Source organism: Diceros bicornis, chromosome 9 (genome assembly GCF_020826845.1).
Source record: "Diceros bicornis minor isolate mBicDic1 chromosome 9, mDicBic1.mat.cur, whole genome shotgun sequence".
Lineage (NCBI taxonomy): Eukaryota > Metazoa > Chordata > Mammalia > Perissodactyla > Rhinocerotidae > Diceros > Diceros bicornis.
The window spans coordinates 43,013,111-43,035,254 of NC_080748.1; positions in this window are offsets into that span (position 1 = coordinate 43,013,111).

Sequence of the window (22,144 nt, forward strand, 5' to 3'; positions counted from 1 at the left end):
TAAGAGAATGCATTTAAAGTGTTTATCACAGTTCTTGGCACAGAGTAAGGTTCAATAAATGTTAGCGATAAAAATGTAAAAATATTAATTCCATTCTCTCCTTTCTTTCTCCTTCTCATCACTCATTTTCACTCAAGCTAGACCATGGCTCTTTTTATTTCCAGCACACTGCATAATTATGGCTATTTCTGCGCCTTTGCCAATGCATTTTTGTTCAATTAGAAATTCCAGTATTGACTGCTAAGTTTTTCAAAACGTGCTTATTTTCCACAGTCCGGTGTATGTGACTTTCTTCATTCCATTTTTTGTGTCTTCATCTACATCAATTTTGATTCCTATGAGTTTTACTGAACTTAGAGATTTTTCAAATCATTTCATTTATGTTTTGTAATAAATTATGAACATTTTGCCTATCTTTACATATTCTTCTGTATCATTTTTGGACAGAATAGAATTTACTCACATGGGTTTGCCATGTGGATATAAATGTTTTACTTATTTAAATATTTCATATAAATATGTTTTCAGTGAAGCTTTCTTTATCTACACCTTTGTAAACATTAATGATTATTTAGTATAAGTTACTATATGTTGAATATGTGTTTAAAATGGGGTGTAAAAATTTAAGGTTTTCTGGTATGGAATATGATATATTCCATATAAATATAAGTATAAAATATCTTAAGATATTATTATACTAATAATACATAAATATAATAAATATGTAATATAGCTCAGTAAATGTAATATATCTCAAAAACCAATAAATATATCTCAAGAATTTTTTAGTAATTTGCAATAACAGTGTATGAGGATACTCATTGCTTTACATTATCATTACTAGGTAATATATACTTTTTATTTATTTCTAATATGGTAGGCCTGAATAGCATTTAGCATTGTTTTTACTAAAATAGTAATAATTTTGGAAAATGGAAAATTTCTTTTATGTTTTTCATATTTGGAGGAAATGGAGAGTTTTACTTATTGCTTTACAAAGTTTGTTATACAAGAAGGGTAGGAGTGCCATGTTTTCTTTCAAATGTTTGGTACATTTTTTAATTATTTACTCTACTTTGACTTATATTTGCCCAACTAAATAACAAGCTCTTTATGGATAATGGTTAACACAGACTGGGCAGATAATCAATGTTCAATTAATAATTTTTAAATGGCTGAAAGCATTAACCTCTTAGATTTTAATTGTTTATTAAATATTCTAAAATGCCTTTAAGTTTCACTAGCAGCATAGATGATATATTTCTAGATACAGGAGATTCTGCCTATTTATGAAGTATTTGCCATAACACTATTTATTTTTAATGACTATAACAATGTGTCTTAACATAAGTGTTCTTTGACTGTAATATGTTATATAGTTCTCTAATGTGAGCATAAACAGTTTAATTAATATTTCTTTACCCAGAGTTAAAATATAATGGGGCTAACTTTATTGAAGAAATATGAAACTCTTTTTCTCCAAATCAAATATATTTGAAACATCATATTCTCATTTTCATCTCTGCTGGATGGACCTCCTGGCATCTAGAGACTGTTGGAGCCATGACATCTGCTAATCCATTTGTTTCTTTCCTTGGTCAATAAATTCTTCCCTAGAGTTCAGCAAAATGACAAAAATACAAAAACACTTTGCTCCTCCAGGGAAAATATTTCTTTTTTTTTTGCTTTGAGAAACTGTTCTTTTCATTTTTGGCTCTAGTTTAAAACATGAGAAAGAGCAATAAATGAACAACTTAGTGGAAATGAAGACCTTAGAGTTAATTTCCCCATAAAGTAAATGCCTTTGGGTAAGGAGTGAATCTCTTTTATTCTTCCTGTGGTCTACGGTATATTTTTCTTCTTTGCAAAGTACAGGAAGTAACACCTTTCTCTGATGTCATGCGGATTAAGTAAAAAGTGTCTCTGTAAAGGGCTTACCTTTCCGAAGCAAAAAAGAAAGTTCTTATTTCACTCCTAGGGTTGGAGATGAATTCAAGTCGTCTTCAATTCCAAAAGTTGATAGATCAAGTCGTAATTAGAGCATTACAGAACAATCCTGTGGTAATCTTTTATACTCCAATGTCTACCACTCTTGGCTCTTGTCTCTCTGTACCCTCCCCCGCTTCTTCCTGTTACCTAGCTAATGTTTCCTTCTGTATAATAGAAAATAATGTATTGTTTCTAAAAATCAAGGTATAATTAATGTCAGCAACTGGGATATTTCTGTCAATATGCAAATATTTCACATGACAAAAATATTATATATCCTAGAAGAGCTATTTTATATTAAAGCAGAATTTGAGACATTATTTTTTCGTTTGAGATGGCAGACATTGTAGAAATGTGAACTCACTGCTGGTTAAATCTAGGCTCTCTTAGAATTTAAAATCTATTAAGTGGAGGGGTATATAAACTACTACTCTTATTAGGAATTACAAAACTGTATTGATCTCTTGCTTCAATAAAATCTTACTAACAACCACAAAAATAGTTAGGTACTGTTATTATCCCAGTTATAGATGAGGAAACTGAGACACAGTGACTATATTAGCCGTATTAGGCAGAGTTATGCTGCAATAACAGATTAATTCCAAGCCCTCAGCAGCTTAACACAACCAAAGTTTACGTCTTGCTTATTTTACTTGTCCATTGTTGGTCTCCATGTACTCACACTTAAAGACCAGGTTGATGGAGGTTCCATTGTTTGTGACTCCTCTATCCCACCTCTTAACTTTCAGAGTCACTATAGTGGGAAGGAGAAAACATGGAGAACTCAAACCAATCTTGGCCCAGCAGTACACGTCTTTTTCATCCATAGTTCCTTGTCCAGAATTTATCACATCTCTTGCCCATCTATAAGACATAGAGAAATATAATCCTCCCTTGTGCTTAGGGAGGAGAAGGGAATCAGATTTGAACACGTAGAATAATTTCAACAGAAAGTTTAAGTAGCTTGTCCATGGTACCATAGCTGGTAAACAGTGGAACTGGGATTTAAATCCAGACAAATTGGCTCCAGGGCCAGCACTCCTGACAACCTCACTATCATTAATATGGATAAAGTAACACCTGATGTCATTTTATGACTTCCACTTCTTATTCCAAATTATAAACTCATTACTTGATTTTGGAATCACTTATTCAAAATATCCATTGCATTAAAAACCAATAAAGGAATGGCTTCTTAAAAGATCATAGCTTTACTGTCATGTAATAAACATACCATGAGTATAGCTGTTGAGCATGTTCTCAGTAAATATTATAGATATATATTTTAAATATAAATATCATATATAATTAGCATATAAATATATACACTATTTACAACAAATTACTATAACTGAGACTGGTCCAATGTCTGTCTGATTCACCTGATTTTTTAAAGGAGCACATCTTAATTGCTCATTCTCTTCAGATTCTTAAATCTCACACTATATCTGTTACTTTATAAGGTTACTAATCAAGAAGGAGAACAAAGCATTCAGAATATTCTACCCATATCCTGGAGCTGTAGAAATTCCTTTTCCTCAGCCTACAAAGAAAACTTAATATTGCGGTAACTGTAAACATGGACAAATTCTTTGTCGAGTCCTAAGTAAACAGCAGAAGGATTTCAGGTTTTCTACATTATAATTTACATACACTCTTCAAAAGCTATAAATGCAGAAATTTGATTTTCCTATCCATATCTTCAGGGAAAACAAAAAACCAAAACACACATTAGATTTCAGAATATCATCTTGTTGTTGCCTGCTCAATAGCAAATAATATGAGGATCATAAAATCTTGAAGAAGATGCTGAATTTCTTCTGGGAATGGATGGAAGTGCTCTCTGGTGTGTTAAACTCATTCCAAAGAGTGCTTACTAGGGAAAGCAAGATGTTTTATTGCCAAAGGAATTTCAGGTGTACTGAGGTTACAAATTTGTACGGACCTGCTATAAAAAGTATCTGCAACAATGAAATGAATAAATTAGGCTATTGAAGGTCCTGTTTTTTTGTGCTTAGAGATTGGTGTCTTTCCTTTGATTTGGATTAAACTTGAATTCATTTTAATCAATTATTTATTACACTGAGAAAAAATATTGAAACCGTTGACAACAATGTAATGCCATATATTAAGAGTTTAATAAAACCCCTGAAGGAGTCAAAGTAGAATTAACATAGGTAAACTCAGATTTGGTTGGCTTGCACTATTTGTAAAGTTGGAATTAGCTAATAGACTTACACATGTTTAGAGTAGTAAGATGCTTTAAGGTACAATTCATGTTATAAACGTCTCATTTTATATATGGGGAAAGTGGGCTTAGAGAAGTGAAAGTCAGGCCACTAAATGTCTAACTAGGTAAATAGGACAAATTAACTCTACTTACTGTTATCTTATAATGCTACATATTTCTTTTTAATTTTTCATTGAATTACAGTTAGATAAACTTTCAATTTTGGATATTGTGATCTGTTTATAATTAAAGATGGAGATGCCTCCCATAAATGCCTTAAATTGCATGGAATAAACAACAACAGCTTTGAAGCAATGCAAAAGTAAACTTATAGAGGCATGTAATGAATTAGGCACTGATTAGTTTGACACTATGATGAATTTAGTTGTAACTTTAGAAGACTCAATTGGCTTCTCACCTTCTTATTCCACTTATTTTAGTCATCTCAAAGAAGAAATATTTCCTTCTTGTGGGGTCTACAAGATTATGACAAAGAATTACATAAAATAGCTTTTTATTGCAAAGCTATATTGTAATTATAAGCTTGTACTTTTTTTGTAACAAAGCAATTTTTAATAGCAGATCTAGAGTTCTTGTTTTTTTAAATATTTATTCTAATATCTGCTAGTACTACATTCCTTCAGAGAAATTATTAGTATTGTTCCAAAGCAACGCTCTATAGGTGGAAGTCTTTTTACTTTTATCAGTCAACAATTAATATATCACAATATCTAAAAATAGATCTAAAATATTAATGTCATATTGAACTTTACTTCTACCTACTCACAGATTTCTAACCTTCCCTGAGTCTGTTATAAGCTATTCTCAGTTTAGGCTGACATAGAATCCTGAATTAATATAAAGAACATGCAGATTCTAACTCGGATTCTCTCTAACCATTTCTATGATCTTGATCAGATCATTTGACTTTCTTCTGTGCCTCAATTTTATAATTTATTTAAAAATATATTGGATTGGGTAATCGCTAACTTTCATTACTTATCTTGAAAATTCTGAATCTGAGAGTCTATATAACACCTCTTTTATGAAGTAAATGTTGCACAACAGTGAAAAATAGAGTAACTTTGTTTTATTACTCTATTCCTTTTTCCTTATATTCCACTGGTTAAAGGACAATTGATTCTCAAATTATCATAGCCTTTGGAATTATTTGGCCAAACTAATCCCATCATATTGTACCAAAGCATAATCTTGTGTTGGAAACCCACATTAGGTAGCAAGAAGCAGCAGGCAGAACATATCAGTTCTCGTTTTAATCAAAGGGAGAAAAAAGAAATAGAATAAATTTTATTAATAATTAGGGAAATTAAAATTAAGACTTTATTGAGGCATGTTTATACTTGCTGAACTGGTGAAAATTAAGAAGTCTAACACACCAGGAGTGGCTGAATATGCGAGTCAGTAGGAATTTTCATATACTGCTGGTCTGCTGGTGATAGATCAATTGATCCCACTGCTTTGGAAAACAATTTAGCACTGTTTAAGGATATTTACATATGTAAAAGAGCTATACTTTTTTAGAAAAGAAGGGAATTATAAACGTGCAATTCAGACTAGCAGTTACATCTCAGAGGAAGGCAGGGGATGGCAAGGGAAGGAGCAAAGAGAGATTCAAGAATAGGCGTTTTTAGTCTAGTTCTTAAGTTGAGTGGTGGATTAATTTATTGTTTTTATTCAGAATTTATTTATATGTGACATATTCTTTTGTTTGTTTCAAGCATTATACAATGTAGGCATTAACAAGTAATTGTAGCAAATATGTCTTTTTATAGACTGACTCGTAACTTTTTGCCAAATTTTTTTCTAGAAACAATATTATAAGAAATTTTTATGAGTGAATTTATTTTTTCCCAAAGGAAAAAAATATTATAACCAGGGGATAAACTAATAGTCAATGACTCAGTATTAAAGAACTTCGAGATCTAGTTGCATTCAAAAGTGAATAATGTTCAGACTTCTTTTCTGAAAGCAGATGGACATCAAAATGATTATGACACCATGTCATGTGAGAAGCATTTGCAGAGTGTTAATGGAAGCACATAAAAGAAATTCATTAAGTCCTGGGGGGTTTATGGAGGAAAATAAAAAAGAGCATTTCAAGTTAAGAATATTACAAAGGAATTTGCTAGACGGAAAGAGAAGTAGAGCAAACAGCATGATTAAAGATGCCCAGGGGCCGGCCCCGTGGCTTAGCTGTTAAATGCGTGTGCTCCGCTACTGGTGGCCCGGGTTCGGATCCCGGGCGAGCACCGACGCACTGCTTCTCCGGCCATGCTGAGGTCGTGTCCCAGATATAGCAACTAGAAGGATGTGCAACTATGACGTACAACTATCTACTGGGGCTTTGGGGAGAAATAGGGGGGAAAAAAAAAGGAGGAGGATTGGCAATAGATGTTAGCTCAGAGCCGGTCTTCCTCAGCAAAAAGAGGAGGATTAGCATGGATGTTAGCTCAGGGCTGATCTTCCTCACAAAAAAAAAAAAAGATGCCCAGGAATAGTTAAGCAAAACACTTTGGGGAGGACAAGTTGCCCAGTGAGGGTGATATTTTGAGGCCATGAAGTAGAATGGTAAGAATGGGTTAACAGCGGAAAAGAAAACTAAGATGTGAGGAGTGTGTCTTCCATATTAATACTTTTGGATGGTAATTGGTAAGGAATTGAGAAAATTTCTGGATGACTATGATTTCTATCTTTGATAACTGGGAGGATATTTTTATGGGGGAAAGGTGACAAGTAATCTATTGTACTTGCTGGATTTCATATTCCTTATTTGAGAAAGAATTACAAGAATACTTAGACATACAGGCTAATTTCTGGAGAGAGGTGAGAATTACAGATGTAATTATGTTTTAAAAAAATCAGCTTGGGAGTAGCAGATGAAGCCATGAACTTGGTAAAATCATCTAGAATTAATGGTTAGAGGGATGAGAAAAAGAACCAAAGGCAGAAATCCAGATTATAATAATCAAGAGACAGTTGTAAGAGACTGAGAAAGAGAAATCAGAGAGCTAGGGCTTTAAAACCGGGAGAGAGAAGAAAAGGAAGTAAATATTTCAATAGGGAATAAAAGGTCCCTTTGTTAGAGCACTTCAGTGTTAGATGCCATACTGAGCTCTTTACATACTTTATCTCACGTCATCCTCCCCACAGTCTTATGAAGTAGTATCTTATTTTCCTAATTTTATAAATGAGGTGAATGTAGCAGAGCATAGTTAAATTTGCTTAATGCGACACACATCTAGTAAGTATTAGAGGTGAAGTTCAAACTCTGGTCTGTCTGACTGCAGCTCACACTCTTAGATGCCCCTCTGTACCAGAATAGAGTTGATAGTGCCCAAAGCTAGAAGGTAATCAAGTGGAAATTAATTAGAAAACAAAATTGAAAAAGAGGTCTTTAGATTTAGCAGTTAGTAAGAGAAAGTTTGGTATATTAAAATGAGAAATCAAATCTTGGAGAATTTATGGAAAAATATTTTTTTAAATGTAACTTGAAGGTAAGAAGATTACAAGGGAATTTATAAGGCAAAGATGATAGGCAGCAATGATCTGTATAGTTAGGTAAACTTTGAACAATAATAAAGTTAATTTTTCATTGTCAGTTTTCTCCTATCTGAAATGCAAATAATCCTCAAATTATTTTTGATGGATAAGTTCAGTAATATACACAAAGTCTCCTGTTGCTATGTAGTGTATAATAGAAGTTCAAATAAGAATAATATTTGCTATCTGCTAATGTATGAGATTGCTCAGTTGAACTTTCAAAGAGTGAGAAGAATAGAAACTAGGCTGCAATAAGTTGAGGAGTAGATGAGAAATCTGGTAGCGGAGATAACTAATGGAGAATAATTTCCTAAAAGTTTGACAGTGAAAAGAATTGCACTAGGGATGTAGTTGAATGGGATGATGGGAATTAAAGAAGGAAAAGTGTTTGTGGAATATATAGAGAGATAAATTGAAGATGCAAAAGTTGATGGAGCAATGCCTCGAAGGAGGCCTGGTGAAGGACAAAGTTGAATCATATGCCTGAAAAGAACTGGATTTGAGTGATTCCCATGATAATTTGTTTCTTTCCCTTCTTTTTAACCACTTTGAAGAACAGATGTTGGGTCATCTTGCAGTAGAAGTGATATCAGAGCAATTTTCAGAATATCTGAGCCAGGGTCTGTACTTTCTGCCACTAACTAGCAGTGTGACTTTGGGCAAATCACTGTGTTTGCTGTGGACTGAATGTTTGTGTCTCCCCAAAATTCATATGTTGACACTCAGCCTCCAGTGTGATGATGTATGGAGGTGGGGGCCTTTGGGAGGTAATTAGGGTTAAATTAGGTCATGTGACTGGGGCCCTCATGATGGGATTAGCACCCTCATAAAAAAAAGACTTTTTTCACAGAAAAAATCTGATTTTTCATAGAAATCTAATTTCTGGTGAAGGATTTAAGTCAATATTTTGTATTGTGTGATCCTGATTACATCAAAACAGAACTTAATAAACAGAAGATTTTTTAATTATTCAGAATTTAGGCATAAATGTTAATAGCTAAATTCATACAGAATTGATTTTTAAGATCTGATTTCCATAGTATTCAGTTTTTCAATGGACTGTCCATGTCAACAGAATCTTTGACTTGGCATACAAAGCCTTTCCCTATATGGCCAAAAGGTACTATTCTGTGGCAACCTCTCCCCTTATCCCCTTCATACCCACCACTAGGCCATTTTATGGCTTGTATGAATATACTGAGTTACTGATTTCTACTTAAATCTACCATCCTGGCTCACGCTTCTGTGACATTGCACATACTTTCCCACTTACCTAAAATGACCTAGTCCACCTCATCTACACAGTTAACAGCTACTCTTAAAGACTCTGCCCAAACATTATTTCTTCTATTTTTTCATTTCTTCAAAAGCGTACTGCCCATCTCGTATGTGCCAGGTGGTGTTTAGGCGCTGGAGAGATGATGGAGAACATTAAGGGAGCTCACATCTAGGAGAAGCAACACAATAAACAAGTGCATAAGTAAACGAGGTAATTATAAGTTGTGAAAATGTCCGTGCAGGGAGCAAATGAGTGATGTGAGAGAATGAAGTGTGGGGAAGCGTAACTCTAGATAGACGGTGAGGGAAGGACTCTCTGCAGAATTGACATTCCAACTGCGATATGAAGATGAGGAGGGACCAGGTATGTGAATCCCTGGGACTAGATTGACCTTGGCCTGTTCAGAAATTAAAAGGAGGCCAGTGTGACTGGAGCATAAAACCATGAGCCAAGGTGGTAGGAGAAGAGCTTTCACTCCCAAACGTCTCGATTCCATCCTCTTGAAGTCAGGCCATCGGCAGTGTCTTTCCTAACAACCCGTGTTATGATGTTATAATTGTCTGCCTCCAACTCAACTTTGAGCTCTTTGAGGGCAATTATCATAAATTATATATCTTTATATCACCATCACCTATCAGGGCCAACTACATAGAATATATTCAACAAATATTTGTTCACCTTTAATGTCTGTACCTAGATTCTGGATCCTAACCCCTTCCGATGCCTGCAAGGACTCATTTCATCATTTCCCACATTTATTCACACCTTTACCCTCTCTGTTCACTCAATGCATAAATAACCTCAAATCTTTCCAATTAAAAAAATTTCTGCCTTCAGCCTACCTCCCCTCCGGCCAGGACCTCTCCAGGGCACTTCATGAAAATTCCTTGAGAGAGGTATTCACTCATTGTTTCGGCTTCCTCATCTCCCCGGTCCTTCCTCAGCTCACTGCGAGTTCGCTTTACTCTTTAGTTTTTTGATTCTTCAGCACTGCTAGAGCTGGTTGTTATGGATCTGAACTCGGGAGTCAAACTGTGTGGATTTGAGTATTTCTTTTGTTTTATAATGTGGGGCCGATGACTTACCCTCTCTGTGCCTCAGCAGCCCCATCTGTAACATGGAGATAATAAGAACGTCCTGCCCATAGCTTTGCTATGAGGATTAAATGAGCTTTTACATGTAAAGTGTCTGGCAAAATTAGTGCACTTGTTGTCTTCCCCTTTACCTTCACAGTGATTTACTCATCACACTGACCTTTCTGCAGCTCTTTTTGGTCTCGAAATTATTTCTTCCCATGGCTTCCCTATCACCTGTCTCTTCATTTCCCTTCTCACTTGCTAGCCATTATTCTCAATTTCATGAATCATTTTCCTCCTAAATGTCAGTGTCTACCAGAGCTCTCTCCTCTTTTCACTCTATATACTTCATCCAAAGAGAGAGGACCCCTCTCTGTGCACACACCAAGGAAAGGCCATGTGAGGACATAACCAGGAAAAGAGCCCTCACCAAGAACCTGACCGTGCTACCACCTTGCTCTCAGACTTCCAGCCTCCAGAACTACGAGAAGTAAATTTTTGTCATTTAAGCCATGGTATCCATTAATAGCAGCTCGAACTGGCTGAAACAGTGTCTCAGGTGTCTTAGTTTATCCTTTTGTATAACAAGGCAGTTGGACTAGAGAATTCCTGAAATCCTTTCCTGTTATTCTGACTTCAGTTCTGACAATGTCTAAAACAGGTTCTTCTTCAATTTGCTGCTTGTTGTCTTTTTCTTTGTTCTTAACCTAACCCTAATCCCAAACTTTGGGAAATAAAAAGATAATCACACAAAGCAGCCTGAGAGTATGTGAATGTGGTTGCGGGGGAACTTGCAATGCTTTGCTCAGGTAAGCCCAGACATTTACAGGCTAATTATGTACATGTCAGAGTCAGAGCTTTCATTCTCCTTTTCTTTCTTCTCTCCTTCTCTTTCTCTCTCTCTTTCCTTGCTTCCTTCTTTCTGCTTTCCTGCCTTCCTGCCTTTCTTCTAAATCAACAAGAAAAGCTATTTCCTTTTTGACTGCTCTTGTTCTCTCCATTACTCACTGTGTAAATCGGAATTTGATTCAATACAAATAACATAGAAAATTTTTCAAATAGAACATAATGTAAATGATATTGGATGAAGTACATTTAGCAAATGCAAAGCACTGAAAACTAGGCACATCATCAACTTTCATGTTTTGATGATTTGCAAACCTAAGATTTCCTTTTTAAAAAAAGCAGAAAAGTATCTAAATTATCTTAATATTCACCTTTTAAAATAAAATATTTTACCTTTTAAAATCAACTGTAACACCGAGAATTATGTAATTTAAAAATCTGCCAAACGTCTTTGCAATCTGTATATAACAATGTCTAGGCAAACTGGTTCAACAAACTGGATTTAGGCTTCAGTTCCAGGAGACTATACCATCAGGTCAGTTTTCAATGTTTAATCATTATTAATTCATAAAACATTTCCTGTGTCTATTACTAGCAAGGTTCTAAGATTGACACTGAAGATAAAAGCATAAAAATGATGCTAAATATGCATTCGATCCAGTTAAGATATAGGCAAAACCTTATGGAGAGCTCTACTATAATCTTGACCAAGGCAGTCAATAAGTAATTAAATGAAGTCTGTGTCTTTAACACTGTCTTTCTAATTACAGAAGACATATCTAAAACTTCATCTATGTCTCCAAATTCTGAGTAAACATAATTTATTTTCTTCCAAAATGAAATAAGTAAATATAAAAAGGATTCTTTTTATTCTATATTTTCAAATGAGGTAGCTGAACCATTTATGGGTGAAACATTTTAGATAATTTTGCTTACGGATATTAAATGTTGATTTACTAATGAATTTTTATTTTAAAATTAGTCCATTTTTCTAAAAAATAGGAATTCTACAATACATATATGGACATGTATATTTCTTTATAAGTCATTTAGAAAATTTGAAGGTCAACACCTTACCTCTTTCCAGCTCCAATTCTATGGGTTCCACTTGCTCTATAAGCACACATGCACATACCTGCAACATACCATACAGACCTTCACACATATGCAGTCAAACACACACACACACACACACTGCAAACACATCCACATGCACATACACCCACATTTCTGCCAATAGACAATGATAAGAATAAGGAGTAATAAAATTTTTTTTCTAACAAAATTATTTTATTCCTTTTCCAGAGGATACTGTAAACCAAATATTTTTAGACATATTTTGATTTGGGGAAGAGTTTTAAAGATATACTTTTTTTTTTAAAGACAAAAGTTGAAATCACAATGCATTTTAGATCTCCTATCCCATTAGTTCTTTTTCCAATTATTTCTTAGAAAGAAAGTCTTAACATAATAATGACTTCTGTATTGTGCTGGGGAAAAGTAAGGTCTATGATACAGTGCTAATATGATACAGCTGAAATGCTTAATACCATAAGTCTTTCATACCATTTCTTATCACATTAACACAGGGACAGCATTCCTTTCCTGGCCAGCTTAGCCTCCCCATTGCCTGCAACTATTGGAGATTCATGAATATTTAAAACTTTTGAAAATAAGCTCTTGTTGACTGTGCTACAGCTCAAGAGCTGAAGTTGGCTTTTTTTTTTTTCCAAAAAGTTAGATTTTCTCAAGGAAGATTCTATCACCTGTAGTGGAGCACACTTGAGAGAAAGGGGTAGGCCTTGGCGGGTACTTCTCAGAACACAGGAGTGAAGATTCTGATATTGTTCTCTGTCATCCGGTTGACTAGACAGGGCCAATGGGCTGCAGGCAGCAACTCCACCACATTGGCCTCAAAAGGAGAGGTATGTACGTTCGGAGAGTTTTCCGTTTCTTCATTGTCAAGCTTCTTACTGACCTTCTTGCAGTTGTGCATGTAGCAATTGAGCAGTTTACTGTTGATCCCTCTAAAGCTGATAGTTTTGCATAAGTACTTTGCATACGCACTAGGCCATCTCATGGATTTGCCTGTGTGATTCTGTGTTATACCTGATTCCTTTTCACTGAAAGAAAGAAAATAGCAGTGAATAAATCTGGATTCCACTGTGACTGCTAGTTTGTAAGTTTTTCTTTTTGCAAAGTGGACAGGTAAGACATTCACTCAATACATTTAAATGGTGCTGGTAGTCATCTAAAAGTAGAGATATAATTTCTTATGAAAATGCATTTTCTTTTTGAATAATCTCTTTTGGCTTTAATATGATTAGATAAAATTATTATGTATTAGGTATAAGTAGATTCAGCATACCAATGGTCATTCAATCAATTCACATTTATTCAGTGATCACAGGCTTTGGACATTGTCTTAAGTACAATAAAGTCATTAAACTGTATTAGTTTAGATCGTTCCATTTTGGATATATAAAAACTCATATATGCTATCCTTACTGAAAAAACTTTAAAACTTTGGTATAATATTGTCCTTATAATTTTCACAGCTTGAATCTTCAGTGAATCTAAACTTAGTACTTAAGGAGTAAGAAGTAGGGCCGGCCTGGTGGCATAGGGGTTAAGCTTGCGTGATTTGCTTCCGTGGCCCGGGGTTCACTGGTTCGGATCCTGGGCACAGATCTACTCACCGCTCATCAAGCCAGGCTGAAGCGGCATCCCCCATAGAAGAGCTACAACTCTACAACTATGATACACAACTATGTATTGAGGCTTTGGGGAGAAAAAAAAGAAAAAGAGGAAGATTGGAAACAGATCTTAGCACAGGGCCGCTGTTCCTCAAAAAAAAAAAAAAACTTAAGAATTACTTCAATTTCTAATGTTGTTTATTATATGTTATGGATCAACAGTAATTTAATATTTATTATGTGATCTTAAAACATAAGGTAATCATGAACGAATGTAAGTGTGCATAACAAAATTCTCAATCAAGGTGACTTAAACATTTATGACATATATTATCTCATATAATAGGAGGCCTAGAGATAAGGTGGATTCTAGACATGCCATCATCAGGGCTCTGGTTCCATTCCTCCTTAATTTTCTTGTATGTACTCTCGTCCTTACATCAACACATTTGTCCCCAGCCTAGTAGACCTAATGATTATGTCAAAGCCAAATTTGCACTAAACAAAGTTAAACAGGCAAGGAAGACTTTATTTAAAGCTATTGCAATAGGGGAGACAGGCCAGGACTGAGTCTGAACTCAACTATGGTTAAAGGAAGGAGGATTTTTAAGAGGTAGGGTGAGGTGTATCATAGGCCTTCTGTGTTTGCTAATTGGCTTTACCAAAAGGAGAACTATGCCTTCTTACACCTCCATGACAGGAAGTAGTTTTACAACTTGGAGTAGTTTTACAAGGGGACTTTGTATATTAGGCTCCTACTCTCCCATGGAAATTGGGAGAGGGGGCGCTATTTTCCTTGATTACATTTCAAAAAGATGGCTCCTAAGTCTTTGAGAAAGACAGTCCTTGTTTGTACAACTTGCAAGAGTCTTTTTAAAAGATTTACATCTCAAAAGGGCAGAGAAAAAATTTACGGTTACAGATATTCTAAACTAAATATTCTAAGAAAAGAGAATTCAGGGGCCAAGAGTCAGGCAGAAACCTGTCTAAAGTTTAAACAAGCTGAGACAAACAGTAAGGCTGTCTTGATCAGTTATAATGTGGTTTCCAGTAGCAATCAAGGCAACCTGTTTCTTTCTTGAAGTTTAGTTGAAGAAAGAAAACCTATCTTCCAACTATGGTTTATAAATTCTTCCTTTCAGTCTGTTGAGTAAACTCAGTCCTAAAGAGCAATACTGATTAATAGGAGAATGTCAAATGGTGATTGGCCTAAGCCCAGGTTTCTGCGTCAATCTTTGGAAAAAGAGGTTTTATTATTCATTAGTATTTAACCTGGTGTTGGTAATGGAGAGACTACTTTAGTTAAATTTGGGTTTTGTTGAGGAAAAAGAAGAGAGAAATGGATTCTTGGTAGGCAAAAACCATTGTCTCTTGGTCTTACTTTAAATATTTTCTTCATTTATATATGTATTTTACTTGGGAGGGGGACATGGGTAGTTGTCATTTAATGGGTATTAGAGTTTCAGTTTTACAAGATGAAAAAGTTCTGGAGATTGGTTGTACAATAATGTGAATATACTTAACACTACTGAATTATACATTTAGAAATGGTTAAGATGGTAGATTTTATGTCATGCGTTTTTAATACAATAAAAAAGGCATTTTTTGATAAAAAATGAAAAAATATATCTATTCATAAAAATATTGGAGTATTTTAAAATAACTTAAACTAGTCAACCATTTTCTATAATTCTAATTGTTTGTGAAATTTTGTTTTTAATTCATGTGTATATATTTTACTCTTAAGGATTTTAGTTCTCATAATAATATGTCTCATAATAATATGAATTATTGCAAACACTGCTACATTAAATATGATTTACTCTTCTCTGGAAATATTTATTACATTAGTCTGTTAAACATATTGGATTTAACTAATTTATCTTCATTACAAAAGTCAGAAAAATGGACGCAGGAATATAGGGCAGTAGGCTGACACACTTTAAACCCACAAATCATTTAGAAAGCTGTAAACTTACTCCCTTTACACATCTAAAACTACCTTTATGCATCCCCCACAAGAATACACACAACTCTCAGCTGTGCTATAAGAGAATGACTGGCTTTTGCTTCTGAAAATTATGACATGGAAAAGCTTTGATTGTATTAAAAAAGTGATAAAAAATGAGGAAGCATATAAAGAAAGATACAATTTTGCGACATAAAAATATCTTATGGATATATAATATTTCAGGGCAAAGTTTCAGAGGTTAATGTCCCATTAGAAAGTTATTTTAGAACAAAATAAAGCATAGAACTTTTCTAGTCATGATAAGTCTGCTAACATAAATGGAAACTACTTCTTCATTGAGATAAGATTTATGAGTTCTGATTTATGAGTCATTAGCACATAAATATGCTTCTTGAATTAAGAAGGACATATGCCAGCTTGTTAAGAATTAATAAAATTGGATAATGACCATAATTGTTACTTAAATTGTGTTTTTCTAAAATATAAATTTACAACTTTATTAACTTTCTGAATATAAACTTACAAGTTTATTAACTTTCTAGATATAAACTTTACAAGTTTATTTCAAGACTATTCAGAATATTCAGACATATCCAATATAACTCAATTCAAATAAGAGACGTATAATTTTACCAGTAATAAGTTGATCCTTAACAATTTAATTGGATGGTTTATTTCCTATAATCATCATTTGCCTAACGAGTAATTAAATGTTAAAAAATGAAAGCTGAGTTATATATTTTGAGTCCCGCTTAATTATCAATCTCACTCAAATAACCATGTACTTTTAAATATCTGAAACTCAGGAGATAGCCAAGGCAGGGAGGAGTGGGGGGAAGAGAGCGAACTCAAAACCACCTGGATATGCTATGTTAAATGCATTTGGTAAAATGGTAAAGTTAACTCGTTTTTTTGTTTGTTTGGTTTTTTTTTTTTGGTGAGGAAGATTGGCCCGGAGCTAACGTCTGTGCCAATCTTCCTCTATTTTGTATGTGGGATGCCACCACAGCATGGCTTGGTGAGTGGTGTGTAGGTCCACACCTGGGATCTGGAAGTTAACTCATTCTTAATCCTTCACATGTTTCTTCAGGGAAAACAATTACTTATTTTAAGGAAGAGATTATATACCTGTGGGTATTAACAGTTTTTTACAAATCTGAAGTTTGCTATATAAAAAAGTTTAGTCATAATTTTCTATTTAGTCTCAGATAGAGTTATTAGCAGTCAAGTTGTGAATTTGTTTACTTTGTTCATTTTTAGAACTGAATTAATAGTGATTGTTTATTTGGGGTCGCTTGGCTTTTCTATGTGTAAAATGACTTATAAATGGGGAATTTTGTCACTCTTCTTGCTATTAGTTTATTCTTATGTTTTGCTTTAAATAAAACAGCAGCAATATAAGTTCATCAGACAAGAATTACCAAGAGAAACGATATAAAAAACCAAAAGTTACATGGACATCAATGTTTTCCATTTCTCTTTATATAAAAATTCTATAAGCTATATAGCCATTTTTTTTAAAAAAAACTTCAGAAAAGCAACAGATTGCTAACAAAATATCAGTATTAAATCATCCAAATTCTAGGAAAAGATAAGGACTCATATATTTAAACCCAGCACTACAACTGCCTTTACCTTGTGGGCATTTGCCTATATAAAGCAAACACCTATGAAACTGAGTGGTGTTTTGGCAACATCAAAGAAAACAGAGATAAGAGCTAAAACTCAGGTTTTGCACAAGGTAGACAATCTGATAACCTTTCCCACCTTAAGCTGGGACCCTGATCAGCTACAACTTCATGGTAAAAGTAACTGTAATTATCAGGACCTCACCAATAATTGTAGTGCAGTGTTCTGTCACTTGGATGGTTCAGTGAACTTCACGTGTTATAATTTGACTCAGTGTTTCCTGGAAATGTAGTGCCCATAGGGTTTTAAATGAAGCTAATGAAATTCTTCTCCGGGAAAAAGTTGTTTTAACCTAGGCCTCAAGTTATCCCATAAATTAATTTTTCTGCACTGTCCAAGCTACAGCCTAAAATATCCAGACATAGAAGGAAATAAGACACAATCAATGAAAACCAGAAAAAAAATAGCCCAGATAAAACAAATAGCACAGAAACTGGAGATATTAAAATTATCAGACATAGGCTATGAAATAACTAGACTTTCAAAGAGATGGGGAAAATCTTGAAAATGTTTACAAAGAGCAAGAAACTATAAAAAAGTGAAATACCAATTTAGAAAATAATCAAATAGACATTCTAGAAATAGAATATACAAAAATGGAAATTAAAAACTATAGATTACACATAACTAAATGAGATTTATTGAGGAGAATTATTGAAGAATACAGAGAGAAAAATATGGAAAATACAGAATAGAAAATAAGAGACATAGAGGATACTATGAAAAGTTGTAGTATCTATTTATTACTATCTTATGTAATGTATTTTTTCAGAAGACAATAGAATGAGAACTTTGATTTAAAAAAAGATCTGTCCTGGAATACTATGCCCAATTAATTATATACTTCAAAATCATTTTCAAACAAACATAAACATACAGTTCACCACCCAGAGAACTACACTAAAGGAAACTGTAAAGGACATATATCAGTGTAAAGGAAAGTGATCCCAAATAAAAAGTTTGAGGGGTAAGAAGGAATGAAGAGCCAAAACAACGAGATAAATATATGGGCAAAAAATCTCTAACAAATAAACATTAACTGTATAAAACTACCCAAAAGATAAGCAAACAAACATTTTGGATTATAAAATAGAGAATTAAAATACAGAAATAGTGCATAAATTGACAGAGAATAAACTATTTCAGTATTTTAAAGTAATTATTTTATTGAGTAGGTGAACAAAGGTTTTGATTAAAGTTAGACTTTAATAAATACTAGATGCATGTTGAAATCCAGATGAGCCAATACAAAAGATCTAATTTTCAAATCAAGCTCATACCCCTTATCAAGCTTTACTATTAATTTCAAGAATACAGGTGATCAAGAGGCTCTGACAAAGTAGAAAAATATCTGGGCATTGAGGTAGCTCCTCAAGTCTTCTCTTATAGGGCACCCAATCTCTGGCCCATATTGGAAGATGTCCCTAAGTGAAGTACATGGATTATTACCTCACACAGCTGGGGGCATTCTTTCTTTGAAATATATCCATTTCATACTCCAGCTTGCATGCTGTATTTTTAGAGAATAATGCTTCATAAATCCATAAATTCTAAAAGGTTTATTACTATCAGTAATTCTCTAGCCTGGAGTTGCTGTTTAAAACATTCCGTAGATAAAGACATACCCCCTAGAAAATATCATTAGTCTATTTACCTATAGCTCCAGTTATCATGTTGATAAGGAAATTAGATTAGGTCACCGGCCTTGTTTTCCTTCCCCAAGGGGCATCCTTCCAGTAATCTGGGAAGGAATGAATTAGAGGTTAGCTGTTTAACTCCTTCCTTTTCACTAGGGTAAGCGATGGGAGAATAAAAGAAAATATGTAACTTCCATATCGGTAGAAAAGACAAAATGGAATTGTAACAAAATAATCATTCAATCCTACAGAAGGCAAGAAAGGAGAAAAACAGAGAGGATAAATAGAAAGCACAAAATAAGATGATAGAATTAAATTTAAATATTGCAGTAATCATATTAAATGTTAATTACAGCATGTTCAATAGATAATAATTATTTGATAAAACAATAAAATCCAGTCATATATTGTTTATGAGAAATCTGAAGTAGAGTAGTATAAAAAAATTTAGTAACATTTACAATCAGACATGTAAATATTAACCAAAAGAGAACAGTTTTAAGTACATTGATGACATTCAAAATGCACTTTATTGCAAAAAGCATTACTAGAAATGAGTTATTTCAAAATGATAAAAAGATTCAATTCACCAATAAAGTATACTATTTTAATTTATGTCTCAATAATGTTCTTAAATTACATAAAACAACTGAAATAATTAAATCCATAATCGTAGTGGTTGATTTTGTTCTTTAATTTTTGTCATCTATTCTAGGTTAGGAATTCATTCATTCATTCAATAAAATATTGTTCAGTGCCTGCTGTGTACCAAGAACCATTTTTTTCCAGCTTTATTGAGGTATAAATGACAAATAAAATTGTAATATATTTAAAGTGTACATTGTGATGATTTGGTATACATATACATCATGAAATGATTATCCCAATCAAGCCAATTAACATATTCATCACCTTACATAGTTACCTTTTTTTTGTGTGGTGAGAATACTTAATATCTACTTTCTTAGCAAATTTCAAATATGCAATATATTGTTATTAACTATAGTCACCATGCTGTACATTATGTCTCCAGAACTTATTCATCTTAAAACTGAAAGTTTGTACTTTTTGTCCAACATATCCCCTTTTCTCTCATCTCCCAGCCCGTGGCAACCACCATTCTACTCTCTGTTTCTGTCAGTTCAACAGTTTTTTAATAGATGCCCCATATAAGTGATACCATACAGTATTTGTGTTTCTCTATCTGACTTATTTCACTTAGCATAATGCCCTCCAGGTTAATCTATTAACCTGCTGCAGATGGCAAGCTTTCCTTCCTTTTTATGGATGAATAATATTTCATTGTATACGTATGCCACATTTTCTTTATCCATTTATCCATTGAAGGACACCTGGGTTCTTTCTATATCTTGGCTATTGTGAATAATGCTGCAGTGAACATGGGCCTGCTAATAATTTGAGATAGCGATTTCATTTCCTTTAGATAAAATCCTTCAGAAGTGGGATTGCTGCATCATATAGTATTTCTATTTTTAATTTTTTGAGGAACCTCCATATTGTTTCTACAGTGGCTGCACCAATTTACAATCCCACCAACAGTGCACAAGGGTTCCCTTTTCTCCATATCCTCACCAACATTTGTTGTCTCTCATCTTTTTGACAGTAGCCATTCTAACAGGTATGAGGTAATATCTCATTCCTGGTGATTAGTGATGTTGACCATCCCTTCATATACCTTTTGGCCATTTGCATATCTTTGGAAAATTGTCTATTCAGGTTCTTTGCCCATTTTTTAATTGGGGTATTTGGGGTTTTTTGCTGTTGAGTTGTAAGAGTTCCTTATATATTTTGGATATTAACTGCTTATTGGATATATGGGTTTCAAATATTTTCTTTCATTTCATAGGTTGCCATTTTATTTTGTTGATTGTTTCCTTTGCTGTGCATAAGCTTTTTAGTTTGATGTAGTCTACTTACTTATTTTTGCTTTTATTGTCTGTGCCTTTAGTGTTAGACCCCAAAAATCGTTGCTAAGACCAATGTCAAGGAACTTTTTCCCCATGTTTTCTCCTAGGAGTTTTACAGTTTCAGGTTTTATGCTTAAGTCTTTAATGTATTTTGAGTTGATTTTTGTGTATAGTGTAGATAAGGGTCCAATTTCATTCTTTTGCTTGTGTATATCTAGTTTTCCCGTTACCACTTATTGAAGAGACTATCCTTTCTCCATTGTGTATTCTTGGTGCCTCTGTCAAAAATTAGTGGATGGTTCTGTGTGGGTTTATTTCTGGGCTCTCTATTCTGTTCCATTGATTTATGTGTCTGTTTTTATGCCAACACTATAACATTTTGAATACTACAGCTTTGTAATATAGTTTGAAATCAGGAAATGTGATGTCTCCAGTAATGCTCTTGCTCAGAATTGCTTTAGCTGTTAGGGGTCTTTTGTGGTTCCATATGAATTTTAGGACTGTTTTACTTCTTTTTAAACTCATCTCTATTAGTAACTGGTGAAACAAGCCAAAAAAAATAGTAAGTATGTAGAAGATCTAAGAAACATTTTAGCAATTTTGACCTAAGGGCATGTATAGAATATTTCACCCAACAGCTGTTTTTCCCCTAACCCAATTATTTTGAGCACATATAGCACAATTACAAATATTAACCATGTGCTAGTCCATAAATCAAGTCTCAGTTAACTTCAACGGATTCAAATCATACTGAGTATATTCTCTGACAACAGTACCTTAGTCTAGACATCAGTAAGACAAAATAGTTAAAAATCCTCATTTATGTGGGCATTAAGACATGTAAATATATATGACCCACCTAAAAGCTAAATACTAAAATCTAAAAGCTCCTGGGTTTGGGTTGATGGGGTAGATGTAGGGGAGAAAAAAAATAACGAAAGAAAATTCAGTTACATGTGAAAAGAAAAACTGAGAGCCAAAGGAGTGCAGATTGATTTTCAACTCATTAATTTATTTCCAGCAAAACTATGAAGTGAATGTAAAGGCAGAGTAAGGTTTTTATTAGCAGGAAAAGATTCATAAAATTTATCACCCATGCAGGCTGCATGGGTTTTTCTTTTCACATGTAACTGAGATACTGAAGAATTTGCTCCATAAAAATAAGTTATTAAACCAGTTTAGGTAAAAAGCTGAGATATAAGAAACAACATAACTGATTGAAGATAGTAGCAACAAAGAGT